This window comes from Pelophylax lessonae, assembly GCF_965119305.1.
Source record: "Pelophylax lessonae genome assembly, chromosome: 2".
Lineage (NCBI taxonomy): Eukaryota > Metazoa > Chordata > Amphibia > Anura > Ranidae > Pelophylax > Pelophylax lessonae.
In genome coordinates this window covers 18,217,968-18,233,212 of record NC_138769.1, presented here as the reverse complement: position 1 = coordinate 18,233,212, position 15,245 = coordinate 18,217,968, and positions in this window count along the sequence as shown.

Below are 15,245 nucleotides of genomic sequence, written 5' to 3'. Positions count from 1 at the left end.
CAGGGAAGGGGTTAAGACAGTGGGTGATGAAGGGGTTAAGTGTGTACCTAGGGGTGTGTTTCTAACTGTATGGGGGCGGGGCTTAGGGAGGGACCATAGAGACCTGTGATCCTATATAGAGGGATCACAGGCACTCTGTGATCATTCCAGAGAGAACGGTCAGCTGTGTTTACAATAGCTGACCGTTCTCTATCAGCGGGGAGCGATCGCGGGTGTCAGGCGGCAATCGGAGCCGCCTGCTCCATGCATCGGAGTCCTCGCTGCCGAGTGGGGGTGGGAGCGCGCCGGCGGCGGCGCACGCTTGCCCCCTAGCTGTAGGCGCAAGAGCGATGGAGGTCTACGTCAGTTCGCACAGGAGGGGCTGCCTGCCGTAGTAAATCGGCGGCGGGCAGTCCGAAACTAGTTAATGGCTGTGGGTTTTGGACATTTCCACCTTGAGGTGTACTCACTTCTGTTTCCAGCTGTCTGTTGAGTTATTTTGAGGGGACAGTAAATTAACACTGTTATACAAGCTGTACACTCACTACTTTACATTGTAGCAAAGTGTCATTTCTTTAGTGTTGTCACATGAAAAGATAGAATAAAATATTTACAAAAATGTGAGGGGTGTACTCATTTTTGTGAGATACCGTATATAAAACATGAATTTCTGGGTGAAGTGCAACACGGTAATGAGTTTTAGTGCCAAGCACTTCCCAAACTTCCCAAGGGCCATTAATAGAAAAACAAGGATTGGATCGCTACACTTAAAATTAAACAGAAGAAAATGACATACAGTAAAACCTTGAATTGCGAGCATAATAATTAGCTCCGGAAACATGCTTGTAATACAAAGCACTCGCGTATGAAAGCAAATTTCCCCATAGGAAAAAATAGAAACTATGATGATTCGTTCCACATTTATTTTTTCATAAGACCTTCAGTTTATAGTCCATATAAAAAGATTATAGCAATGTGATTGGTTATGTAACTATAAAATGTCCATCCACAAACATTCACTCAACATTTAGCAACTCACATGGTTGATGATAAAATAGGCACATCTAAGTATGCAGGCATCCGGAGTAAAGCTGTCCGCATAGACCATCCTCCACACCCCCGCCTCTCACCGATTTCAATCTGCAGTCATGACCGGGAATACTACCCTGCAGTAGAGCGATCTGAAAGTGAGGCTTGAAGCGCTCGTGGTGCGCAGTGTGGATGGGATGACGACGATGGCTGTGTGGGGGATGGTCTATGTGGACAACTTTACCCCGGATGCCTGCATACTTTGATGTGTCTGTTTTATTCATCAACCATGTGAGTTGCTAAATGTTGAACTTTCATTAAATGTAACCATATTGCTACACTGCGAGGCGCCTCTTATCTTTTATCCTCAGCTGTGACATGACGCTACTTGTATAGCAAGACATCGCTTGTTTATAAAGTCAAAATTTAAAAAAAAAAAAAAATGTTGCTTGTCTTGCAAAAGGCTCTCAAACCAAGTTTCTCTCAATCCAAGGTTTTACTGCACAAAAAATACTTGCTCAGTGTTCCATATTAACAGTTTCGATATATAGATATTGCCCTTCTTCAGAGCATAAACACATCTAACAATGAGTAACTATACAAATTTAGACACCTGAAATAAATTAATTAAATAATAAAAAAGAAAAACAGGAACGGCTAGTGAATGGAGGAAATGCCGGATAAGACCCACATCCCTGGTACAGCAGAGAAAAGGGAGAAAAGGAACCCCCATAATGGGGCTACATTGGTCTTTATCCTATTGTTTATTGGTAACCCAATGAATTATATGTAGTACACAAAGTAATATTAATTACAAATTTATTGTTAAAAAAACCCAGATATCCATGGGGTGTGCTGTGGGCAGCAGGAATATAATTGTGCACTGTTCCCGGATGATTCTTTGCGGTTACTGACCTCAACGCTGAAGGTTATCTGATTGCTGAGGAATTTTGGCAAGGTATTGGGGCTGGAATTTATTATGGCCCAATCCACCCCAGTGCTGATGGAGAGGGACACAAGAGGGTCAAACAAGGATGCTGTGGAGACGACAGACATCCTCCTTATCAACTGATGAGGTCATTGGTTGTTACGATATCAGTGTCTTAAAGGTCGGAATGTGCATAATGAAAACCTGTGGCTTTGTGTAACTAAAAGGCAGCTTCATCCATCTGCTGACTTGTATACAATTTTTGTTCAATTTTAGCCATTTTGCCAAGGCACTCCTGAAGGAGCCTCAAAGCACCCCAGAGTGCCTGGGCACCCTGGTTGAAAAAGGCATTTCTAGTGGATTTATCCATGCAAAATGTGTTATCTATTATTATTTGTGACGGTAATCAACGTCACTGAGACTGAAAAAAATATATGTGACAGATAAATTGATGGTTTGGACTGCTTCAGTTGGTCAGACTTGTAACAGATATTAATGTCATCAGCTTCCAGACATCATTGGATTATGCTGACTTACTGTGTGTTTATATGTGTATTATATCTTGTTTTAGCTTTAATGCCAGCTGTCTGGACTTCCAGGCTGGCTTAAGTGTACTGATTTAATTAGCATGTTAATTGGGATTAGCCATGAGTCAGCTGTACCTCGTTATCTAACCATTGTATGATGTTTTGGGTAAATTTTCGGGTCATTGTTCATGTAGTGACTGAAATACTTCTCAGGTGTATAAAAAGTCTGTTTCTTGTTTAATAAAAAGAGTGATCCTAGTTCAAGCTATGTGTCAGGCTAGCTTTGTATGACGGCGGCTGGGATTTGATATCTATGTTCATGACTGCGAGGAAGCCGTATACTGACGGAAGACCACAAGTACAGTGTGGGTCTGAGGTTCCGTTACATTGGTGACAAGCAGTGGGATGCTTCCTGTAGTCTGGGACATCCAAACCTCCACCGGGATCCAAGGTACAGATATCAGCCGCCATGGATGAGGAATTCGGAAGGAGGTTGCGAGAGATGCGGATACAGCACAGGGGACCAGTGTCAGAGAAGGTCCTGCTAGGATGGCATGATGTAATTCGCTGGGAACTCTGGAAAGAAGCGTTAGCTCGTGAGCAGTGACACCAGGGAAAAATACTCCCCTCCTTCCAGGAAAGGTACTGGTCGCAGTACAAAGTTCGAATGGTGTTTTTGGGGAGACAACCACACAAGGAATGGAAAGCTGAGTTAAGCAGACTGGTCCAGGCGGAGATGCGGTTGGATGGGAGCTATAGAGCCCTCCGCAGGTACTTAACCCAAGTGTGCCCATGGACAGTAGAGGACAGCCCAACGGAAGGCTTTTGCTATGGCGGCCTGGGGCTGTTATTAGAGAGGCTGTCTGAGGACCTTTGGGAGTGATTTGGAGTGGCGTTTGGAGGAAATCTTGGAATACAGAGAACAGATGCTGAATGTCTTGGAAGTGCACTGGGCACTGGAAGATTTGGAATTTCTAACCAATCAGGAATGGGAGCTGGAGATCGCCTACAGACGGCTGCTAGACTCTGCTCAGCACCGGGCCTGGGCTCCCCTTGCCTGGGAATATGCAGAAGTACCAGCTGACAGTCCAGAAATCCTGACTGAAGAATCGATAATATGGCACACTAATAGTGTGCTTTGCTCACCTGCACCCACGGTTTTGGATGCGGAGGTCTTAGGACGGATGCAGCAAGTGCTGACTCACCTTGACGAACCTGTTTCTGCACAGGACGAGCTTGGATGGAGGAATGCATCTGTTTAGCCGCTGGATAAAGGTATGGGAGAAGAGGAAGCCATCTTCATTCCCCAACCACGGATCACAGCCTTAATTAACTTTCCATCGGAGGATGATATGGAAGATAAATTACCCGCCAAAGTGTTGGCACTGGGCCCAAGTGCCACCAGCCCCTGCCCTGGACTTTCAGCAATTCTGGAGACTGGGGATTTAATAGACTTTTCTACTGAGGAGGAACATCCCAGTGAGCCTACAGCGTAAGAGCGGGCATCCAGGCATAGCGCTGCTGACCTCTGCCTGCAACAATTGGTGACCCAGGAAGATGTGTGCAAGGCCACAGACATTTCAGTTTACTTTCCTGCAGAACAGCTGGCATCGGGGCCTAACATCAATGAGCGCTGCCCAACACCAACAGCAGCTTCAGCTTTCCTGAGAGAAGAGGCAGCTGATCTTTCTGCTACACCACTGACTGGGACATGGGATTTCCTGCCAGTAGCATCTGTGGAGTTACAAGAAACTTCTACAGCAGAAGCGCTGACAACTGGACAGAGGGTCCAAGACCTCTGCCCCACACCTGCAGCAGTCCCGGATGCCCAGGGTGAGAAGGTGGCAGTCACTCCCCAGCAGCAGATCAGGATCCAGGGGCAGAAGAGAGAGGAGGTTGTTGTCCTCCCTCCCCAACAGTTAGCCAGAGCAGATTACATGGAGTCCCCAGCAGAAGTGCTGGCAACAGAGCAGAGTGTGGCTGGCCTCTGCCCTCCACGTACAAAAGATGGAGTTTCTGTAATAGTGGATGGGACTGTGGTCTCCACCTCTATATCCCAGGGATGCTGGGCAGTCAGCCCAGGTCCCCAACAGCATGAGGGAGTGAGCCCAGCCACCCTGTCTTCTCTCCAGCAGCTGAAAGGACTCCAGAGAGAAGGGCCAGTCCACACTTCTCTCCCGCAGTGGGTATGTTTTATGAGAGAGGCAGAGGTTGGCTGGGTGAGTAATGCTCCCTTTGAAACAATTTGCTTGGGGTACTGTGTGGGTATAGACATTGGGGGGCTGGAACTACTGACTACCTTCAAAGTCAACACATTTGGGGTCCCCTCGTGTGTTAGTCTCCTTCCGGAAGGGCAGAGATGTGATGGGAGTCACTTTGGTTGGGGGGCCCATGGAACACAGCTTACATTAGAGAGGTTGGGAAATACCTCTCTTAACCCCCTAGGCACTTCTTATGTGTAAGTCACCCTGTGTTATTAGGGACACAGGGTGACCAAAAAGCTCAGTCTGCCCTGCCCAAACCAGACTTTCACAGACTGATTGGCTATGAGAGCTCCATGCGCCCTGCCGGGATAAACTTACAAACTATGTGGAACTTTGTCAAGGAAGCTGCCATGATGAATTGACTCTTTGGGACTTGTTAGCCGACTAACTCACAGATTATTGGTGGTCTGGTAGCTGGTTATTCTACCTTTCGGGGGAAGATATGTGGCGGTACTCACCATCACTGAGAGTGAAAAAACTATGTGACAGATAAATTAATAGTTTGGACTGCTTCAGTTGGTCAGACTTGTAACAGATATTAATGTCATCAGCTCAAACACCTGTCTTCCAGACATCATTGAATTATGCTGACTTACTGTGTGTTTATATGTGTATTGTATCTTGTTTTAACGTCCACACGACCCCTTACTGAGCCGGCCTACTGCTTTCTATGCTGACTGGATACATGCGGGATGCCGCGGTCGGATCTTCAGCTGTTACATTCTACGTGCCTGCTTGTATTGTACTAATGTGAGTAGTTTTTTAATAAATTTTTGTATATGTGTTTACAGGATTACGCTATGGTCCTTTGTCTATTTTCCTCCATACACCCACTTGATCATCACGGAGTGACTATGAGGAACTGACCCCTCCATGGCGCTATCCACTTTCCCTTGGAGTTTGTGAGGTTTATGAGAAACATCCCTTTGCTTGGTGAGGCTTTCTCATTCATTTGAGTAGCCATAGCCCTCTGGTAAGCTGCTCCCCTTACTTACACACCATGGTGTCCCCAATCTACACAATTCCCTGGGTGTCACAGAAAGGATCGCTATCACATTACTTTCACTTGGATTCGTTTTGGACTTTCACTATTATTCTGATTGCTTTTTGGGACTTTGCTTTTTCTCAGTTATAACCAAAATGTATCCATGTATTTATTCATCAATTTATAGCGCAGAAACACCCCTTTTGCTATTTTATTAGCTTTGTATGATGGCGGCTGGGATTTGATATCCATGTTCATGACTGGGAGGAAGCCGTGTATTGGCGGAAAGCCACAAGTACAGTGTGGGTCTGAGGTTCAGTTACATTATTATATTCATTTATTTTATATTGTGTAAATGTATATACATTGTTGTGGATGAATTGTATATAGATTCTAATTATAGGTGCTTTTTGCTAGCATATTCCATATGTGTGGAGGAAATCCATATCACCTGACAGACCTTCGATTTGACATTTTTTTTATTTCATTGCTAAAGATTGTTTCATTGATTGTTTATTATTTAATTAAGAAAAGGGAGAAAAGGAACACCATAATGGGACTTTATTGGTCTGTATCCTATTGGTTATTAGTAACCCAATGAATTATATGTAGTACACAAAATAAAATTAATTACAAATTTGTTACAAAAAATACAAAAAAGTGTGAAACATACAAACAAGGGTGGCTAGAAAGACTCCATCATAGGTTGTCACTGTGTTTACAGACATTAATCCATATGTATGTGAATAAAAACTCATAAAGAAACATGGCTGCACACCCAACGCATTTCTGAATATTGATTCCTTCTTCAGGGGTGTATGAATGGTGTAGTTAAAGACAACACTTATGATGGAAAGAGTTACAAAGTCGCCAACATTTTATAAAACCAACATATTGTTATATTCATCCCAAAAGACCGAAAAGAGTAGTGGCCAAGAGTGCGCATGCAGATGTCACAAACCATGGAGCCCAACAAGACCTGGCAGAACACCCCAGCGGCAACAGCGTGCAGCAAGAGCAGGAGCTCAGTAAAAATGTAAAGGTCCACAAAGCCTACGGCCGCAATCCAAGGGAGGTACCAGTGTGCAAAAGTGTATTTGCTTTGGAAAAATGAATCACCTCTAAAATTGGGCGTCCTACGTGTGGATGTTGCTGCATTCCGTAAAGCTATTAGAATCGTTTTTTACATTTTAAAACGGGGCGCCTCAAGACTGTCCATATTTTAAAGGGTGCCTTGCCTGAAAAAATGTTGAGAAACACTCCCCTAGAGGGAAATATATAAATCAAAGTCTGAACTCAAACTGTTGGGAAATAATGTATCCAAATGGTGGATCCAAGTTACTTCTCGTTTTCTTAGGGTTAACTCTGTATTACCCCTGCGTCTGTTCTTAGGTATCCCGTCTATTACCATAAATCTAAGCTGTGAAGTCGAGTGACTTTCTGATCTTGTTGTTATTCTTTGCTTATCTGAGCACTATTTGATAATATACTTTGTTATTTACTTCAAGGCCTCAAAGTCTCATTTCAGGATGACCCGAAGATATTAACAAAAATTATAAATGTACTCCTATTATTGTATATACCCGAGGTGCCAGTAGTGATTGGGCACTTGCCAAGGTTGAGATAGAAACAGAGGACCCGATATAACCATCGGCTCCTGTGGGGGTGGCACTACACACCTCACAGCAAGTTAACACTTAAATCACCGGCAGCAACTCCCAAATGCAGTGCAATGTCAATGCAACTGGCATCTGCCTATAGGTTGCTCACCTGATTTGGACTACCATAGTGGGGGGTGTTTTGTAGTCTATGTATGAAAAGATGGCTGGAAAAGCTGGTAATGTTGTAACTACTTCCGAACCTCCCACTGTGTATTTACGTTGGCACTTTGGCGTTAAATAGTGTGGCTATGCCAGAAGCTAGCTGCCATAGCCTCAGTATTTTTTTTACACAGCCGGCAATCCTAAATCTGATAAAAGTGGTCCCGGCAGCAGATTTGCCACAGGATCAATTTTATAGGCAGTGGGAGAGGAGACCCCCCCCTTCTGCTGCTTCCTGGTAATTTTCCCCTGCTTACCGAAGCTGTTGGTGGTCGCAAAAGTTATCCAATTCTGTGCAGTGATGGACAGGAAGTCAAGTGAGCACAAAATGGCCAACTCTATGCCCTTGGAGGACCAGGGCAGCGTCAGGCATCACTTCTGCCCAACGGCCTTAAAGAGCCCATTTTTTATTTATTAGTAAAAGTAAAATTATATATATATTTTTTTGCTTTTAAGTGTAAATAAGAGATGTGAGGTCTTTTTGACCCCAGATCTCACATTAAAGAGGACCTGTCCTACTTATTTCTATTACAAGGGATGTTTACATTCCTTGTAATAGGAATAAAAGTGATCAGATTTCTTTTTTTTTTTTAAAGGGACGGTGTAAAAAATAAAATAAAAAGGAAAATAAATAAGAATATTTTTTTTTAAAGCACCCTGTCCGAACGCATACGCAATTCGCGCTCACATATGTAAACGGTGTTCAAACCACACATGTGAGGTATTGCCGCAATTGTTAGAGTGAGAGCAATAATTCTAGTCCTAGACCTCCTCTATAACTCTAAACTGGTAACCTGTAAAAAATTTTAAAGCTTCGCCTATGGGGATTTTTAAGTACCATAGTTTGTTGCGCAATTTTGAAGCGTGACATGTTAGATATCAATTTTTTCAGCGTAACATAATTTTTCACAATATACAATTATATAATGTGAAAAATGATGCTACGCTGAATAAATTGGGCTAACTTTACTGTTTTCTTATTTTTTTATTTTAAAAAAGTGTTTTTTCCCCAAAAAATTGTGTTTGTAAGACCGCTGCACAAATACAGTGTTACAAAAAGTATTGCAATGATCTCCATTTTATTCTCTAGGGTCTCTGTTAAAAATATATATATATATACATACATAATATTTGGGGGTTCTAAGTAATTTTCTATTAAAAAATACTGATTTTAACTTATAAACAACAAATGTCAGAAATAGGCCTGGTCCTTAAGTGGTTACATTTTATTTTAGTCCACAAGTTATAATGACATGAGGTTTCTGACAGTATCAACCAGGGCCGATCCTAGGGTAACAGACGCCTGGGTGCAGAAATATTTATGGCGCCCCCCGTGTGGGCGTGGTCATCTTACTAACTCCTCCCCTTTCCTAATGGGACCTGGAGGGGGTCTCTCCAAGGAACACAGAGAGGGCCTCTGTTAGAGAGTCTGTTAGAAAGAGCCTCCACCAGGCCCCATTAGAGACTACAATGGGGTTGTATCATGGGACCTGGAGGGGGGTCTCTCGAACAGAGGTCATCTCTGTGTGCATTTTAAAGTCTATGTTAGAAAGACCCCCCACCAGGCCCCATTAGAGACTACAACGGAGTCTAATGGGACCTGGAGGGGGGTTTATCTTACAGAGGCCCTCTCTGTGCCTATTGGAGAGTCTCTGATAGAAAGAGTCCCCTCCATCCCCGATGAGAGACTACATTAGAGTGTCACTGAACAATAGAAAAATAAACAATATTATATTAATAAATAGCACTTTGATGCCCAGGCCCAAGACTAGAAGACTTCACTTACCTTAAATAATGGGTACTGGGGCTGGCTGCTGGTCCTGGGGCCTGGCTTCTGGGACTGGGTCCTGGCTTCTGGGGCTTTGCTGCTGGTCCTAAGGTCTGGCTGCTGGGGCTGGCCTGCTGGTCCTGGGGTCTGGCTGCTGGTCCTCCTGATTCCTGGCTGCTGGTCCTGGTTTTTGGGGCTAGACTGCTGGTCCTGTATTCCGGCTGCTGGTCCTGGGGTATGGCTGCTGGGGCCTTGGGGCTGGCTTCTGGTCCTGATTCTTGGCTGCTGGTCCTGATTCTTGGCTGCCTGTCCCGATTCCTGGCTCCTCTGTGGTGTGCCGGTCTCTGTGGTATGCTGGGCCTTTGGTGCCAGTCTCTGTGGTATGCTGACTCTGTGGTGCCGGTGGTGCTGGGCTCTGTGGTGTGTTGGGCTCTGTGGTGTGCTGGGCTCTGTGGGCTCTGTGGTGTAAAGCTCTTGTGTGATATCTCAGCGGGGCTGCGGCTGTCACTGTGAGAATGGCGCCTCCATAGTCCCGGCTCAAAGGCGAAGTGATATCAAATGCACTCCGCCTGTGAGAGGATGAGCCGTACAGAGAAAGCAGGCGGCTGCAGTAGAGAGCAAAGCCGCTGCTTCCTCTGTACGGCTCCTCCTCTCCAGGGCTGGTGCAAGGATTTTTGGCGCCCTAGGCAAAATAGAAATTGCCGCCCATCACCTCCCCCCCCCCCATATGCTCGTGAATGTGCGGCACAATGCGCATTATTAGTACACATACACTTCCATAAGCCTAAAATATTTTACTATGCATTAAACTTCAGTCTAAGTTACAGTCAGAGCATGTAATGTACACTACACATACACTTCCATAATTGTAATGTGACATCACCGTCATGTTTTGGAAGTGTATGTGTAGTGTACTACATAAGAGGCAACATAATGCCTCCTAAGTTACCTATAATAAGGGATATTATTACACTTTACTTATAACACCCCTAGCCCTTAGCAGAGTCCTGTGAATTTGTGTGTGTTTGGGAAAAGGGGGGCTAGGTCTGATTAGTGAACTATAAGCCCTTTACTGCCAACCTCTCCCTGAGAATGCTAGTTAGATGGCTTTATGCTGACCCACTATCTAATACATTCTGACCTAAAACATGTCATGTATGTCAGGAAAGTCTGCTATTCACATACCACAATCTGTATACCTCCACTGAATCAGAACAATGCAGTCAGCATCCCAACCAAGCAACTAGCATTTTCAGAAAAAAAACAGCAATGACAGCCTCCCTGTTTCATGTTAGGTTTCCTATAACTTGCCTATTGTTAACTTGAATTGGTAATAAAAGAGCATTTTTTGTTGCACTGAAGAAGCTTTTTAGGAATAATGTATTTTTCCCTATCTCTGTGTAACACATAACTGACACCCTGTCCCTGCATTTCCACCCCCCCCCCCCCTTCTAAAAATCCATGCTATCAGTCTGTATGAAGCAATATCTCCTCTGCTACAATACCATCACCCACATATCGGCTGTAGGACTCTGAAGCTGTTTCCTCCCACCTTTCAGTAACAGAGGGCAGTAGCTCAGCTTGGGTCCTCCATGCTGCTAGTCACTTCTAGGGATTCTGCCAGTCAGTTCTCTGCAGCTCTGTCCCTCCATAGGACACACATGGCTGACTGTAGAGGTTAGCAGGAGGCTGCTGGCATGTGGGGAGGGGGCGGGGGAGCAGGGATTGCACACACTTTTTTTTTTCATCCTTTCATAGCCAATATACTGAATTTCTCTGCCCTTTGGAAACAAACTACAGGAGGCTCTGCCCTCACTCTGCACACACTCACTTCTGTACTCATGAGCTGTTCTCTATGGCTGTCCTCCTCTCTTCCGCCCACAGGATGCTATCAGGGGAGGAGAGAGCATTCTCCTCCCTTGGGCAGAGCTGGGAACTCCGTAGCTGCTGGACAGTAATGACACTTCTGTAAGGGAGGAAGCTTCAGAACAGAGCGGTTCCAGTGCGCCCCTCCCCCTTCATGTAATTCTCCGCCCACCACACCGGCCCTGCCTGTCTTCCTCCCCCACTGTCGCCCCTCCCTTCAGCTCACAACTACAAAAGATATAGCAGGCAGCTCCGAGACTGCAGTGAGAGACTTGCGGCCGGGAGAGGATAGTGCGCCCCCCATCAGGCGGCGCCTGGGCGCACTGCACCCTAAGCACCCGCCTCGGACCGGCCCTGGTATCAACAAGTGTAATTCTGTACTTGCAAATATGTTCTTGGCCTAAAAAAGAAAATGAATTCAGCCTAGGACTGATATGCTGCAATATATTGCATGTTTGTTTCTGTGTTTAGATATTCTTTGTCACTTGTGCTAGACAAAATGATTCAGGATGTGCAGGTGGAAAAAAAAAAAAAAAAACACATATTGTATTATGGAATTAGAACTATGTCCACTGGTGAATAAGACATAACTAAGTTAAAAAAAAAAAAGGAAAGGAAAGGGGGAGATGTTGAATAATAAATATAACACAATGAAAGGTATAATCAGTGCAAACAAGCACCCAACTAATTCCTAAATCGGATAGCAGCTGTACATTGAGACGTTACAATACCCAACAGGATCTATATAAAATACAATAGTGCAGCGCTATATTCGTGGGAAAAAAGTACAAAGAAAAAGGGCACACAGACTCCGAAAGATGCATGAGATATGCACTAAAACAGCCGCTCTGTAGGTCAAAAACATTCTACTTAAGAAAAAAAAACAAAGCTTAAAGAAACACTCTGTGCTACACTCAGGTGTGAATAGAGCCTGAAGGACCTGGTAATGGAATGGGTGGGGACCTCCATGCTGGTGCAGGCTCCTTAACAAACATAACAAATCGCAGGCAAAAACACACCAAAAAACATATATACATGCATTATTTTTGGTGCTGATCCATTGAAATCTATGGGGCCAAAATTGTGTTGCAGTTGCACCAAAGTAGTGCAGGGACCTTTTCTAAATCACATCATAGTCATGTTGCATTGATGTAAAGGGTCATCATTGAAAATAATGTTATTTCAATTGTCATGTGATTCTGTACAACTGAAGTAGCATCTGAAATCGCACTAGTGTGACCGGAGCCTTATGGTCCCAGGTATGTAGAGGACAGGAAGATCACACACCAGACACTGCACAGCACACACATTACCTGCCACACAGTGCCGCGTCTTTCCTGTCATCTCTTCTTTTTCTGTTATCTCTGCCGCACACGACCCTGGAACACGACTCTGGAACACGACCCTGGCACACAACCTTGGCACACTGCCCTGGCACACTGCTCTGACTGAACGTTGTATGAATAATCACTCAAACACAGCGGGAAATTATATAAAACAAGCTGATGGACAGGTGGGAGGGTGTAAGGGGTGTAATGATTAGCAAAGAATGAGGATCTGATTCCTTATTAGAAGATATATTTAAACAAACTGGAAGAGATCAAAGATCACCGGTGTGCAGCACCTTATCTTTAAAGTAGATAACTTTGAAGATAACCTTGAAAAATATAACACAAACATCATTGTAAAAGTATACATTTATCTTGGTAATTTCAGTCAGAAACTTGACTTTCACTTTTCTTTTAGATTTTTTTTTTTCTGTTTCAATTATTTTTATTCGTTTTAGGCCCCTTTCACACTTGTGCGACTTCAAAGTCGCGCGATTTTACTGCGATTTTGCCGCTGCATTTTTGGCGCGATTTTGACTGGGCTTGAATGTCTTTGGACCTCAAAACGCATCAAAATCGTGCCAAAGTAGTGCAGGGACTACTTTGAAGTCGGTGGCGACTTCAAGTCGCACAGATATGAATGGTACTCATTGGAAATAATGGAGAACAAATTGTCATGCGATTTTGCAGTCCACAAGTCGCACAAGTGTAAAAGGGGCCTAACAATGAAAAAATAAATAAAAATGTTGATATAGAGTAACAATAATTTGTACATTACTGAACATACGGCATTAAAGGAGTTGTAAGGTGTAATGGAAATATTGAATTCTAATATTTTTATATGAAATGAACATCGTATATTGAACTTTGTTTGACTCCCAATCTGTGTACCTGACAATTGTTCACAGCTAACATCATAAAACAAGCTGTGTTGTATCTAGACCGGGAAAGCTAGTTTTTTTTACTACTGTTTGTATTGTAGCTAGAGGCATTATCTGAGAAGGTCTTTTCAGCCAGAACTGGCTATCTGGAAAAACTTGCTTATGGTACCTATAACTGATGCTGGGAGGGAATCACCTGTGTGGGCTGTGAGAAGGACTAAAAAAACTTGATTTAAAAACCTGATCAACATGTTAACATTGAAAGGGGGTTGGTTGGAGAGGTACATAAATATACAGCCAGAGCCCTTAAAAAATCCTCTTACTATGGGCTGAAGTCTCTGAGCACAGACCTCCATCGGGAGGTCTATGTAATGTATCACTTTTATTCTTATTTGTTTCTCTCTCCTGTAACTCTTTCCATCTTGCAATTTGTCCTATAATATTGATAGCATTTGTATTTCCATTGTAACATCATTTTTGTTATTGTATTCACTTACTTTGCGGTTCATTTTATTTAATGTTATTAGTGACAAGTTTGTCTTCTGTAATAAATGTTTTCTCTTATTTAAGCACAGTGGTTATTCATTATTAATATTCTTTTACTGCAAGAGATATAATAAGGTTGATATTGACATATAAAAAGGTGTATTATTATATTTATAATCGCAGAAAGGATCAAAGGAATAAGTGTGGTAGGTAAAAAATCGCCATAACAGATGGTGCCCCTTGGTGAGGAGTTTTCAACGTTTGGATGTAACTTCCTATGTGTAAGTCAGAGCTGAAACAGACAATTCCAACTCCAAAAAATGGTAACCGTTACTTATGTCTTTGTTTGTCTTTACCTCTGTCTTCCCAGACTAGCAAACTTCTTAGTACTCATTCTTTTTATTTTACCATTTGTCTGTGCTAATACTTTGATGAGACTGATATGAACAATATAATTAAAATAAAATTGTACTGAGAGTGAATGAGAAAACATCCTAACTGCTCAGTTGCGCCTCATTGCAGGAGGGTGCAAGTGTGAATGATAAGGGCTCTGATTGGACGCTTGAAGGCAGTGGCTATACAATCAGTGTTTTTCTGCCAAAAAGCAGTTTCAGTTGAGCCTTGAATGAGATTTGGTCAAGACGCTTCCCAATCCTCGTGATTGAAACGCAACTGTGGGCCTAAGTCACACTGAATGATCTTGATGTGTAATGGGTCTATCTTTCTTTGTAATCTACTAACTGGAGGTTGTAAGCTTTGTAAATAGACCTGTGAACTCTGGCTATATTGTAACTGCTACAAATAGTTTTGCAAATAATTGTGCCCTTATTAACTGCCTTCTGTACTCCAAGCACTCAAAGGGTTCTGATTATCCAAGTTTGTGCTAATCTTTCTTGAGATAACAGAATAGTCGTACTTTAAGCATTGTTTTTTTTCTAGAATACTTCGGAAAAGTCCACGGGGGGATTCGAACTCGCAGGAAGTTCAGGGAATCTCCAGGCTAACTTTGAAGGACTATAGTCAAGATAGGAAAAAAATCCTGACAAGTAGTGAAAATGCAGCAACGGTGACAGGGGCGGAACCTGTCAACCCAATCATTGGCCAGAGATTAACTACCTCTGGGGGACAACCGCTTAAGGTTGGGAAATCAGTTAAGGGTCCAGTATCCGTAATTATGGGAAACAGTATCAACTCAACGAGGGAGTCTAAGTGTGGTAAACCCTACCAACTGACCCCAAGGGAAGAGATGATCGATAAATATGGACCTTGGGTGGTAGAATAGATTAGTGATTGGAATCGCTGGACTGGGAAGAAGTATTATAAAAGAGGTACATTTAAGGTTAAAGCATGGGAGGAGCTGTGTTATGCTCATCACAAAAAGATG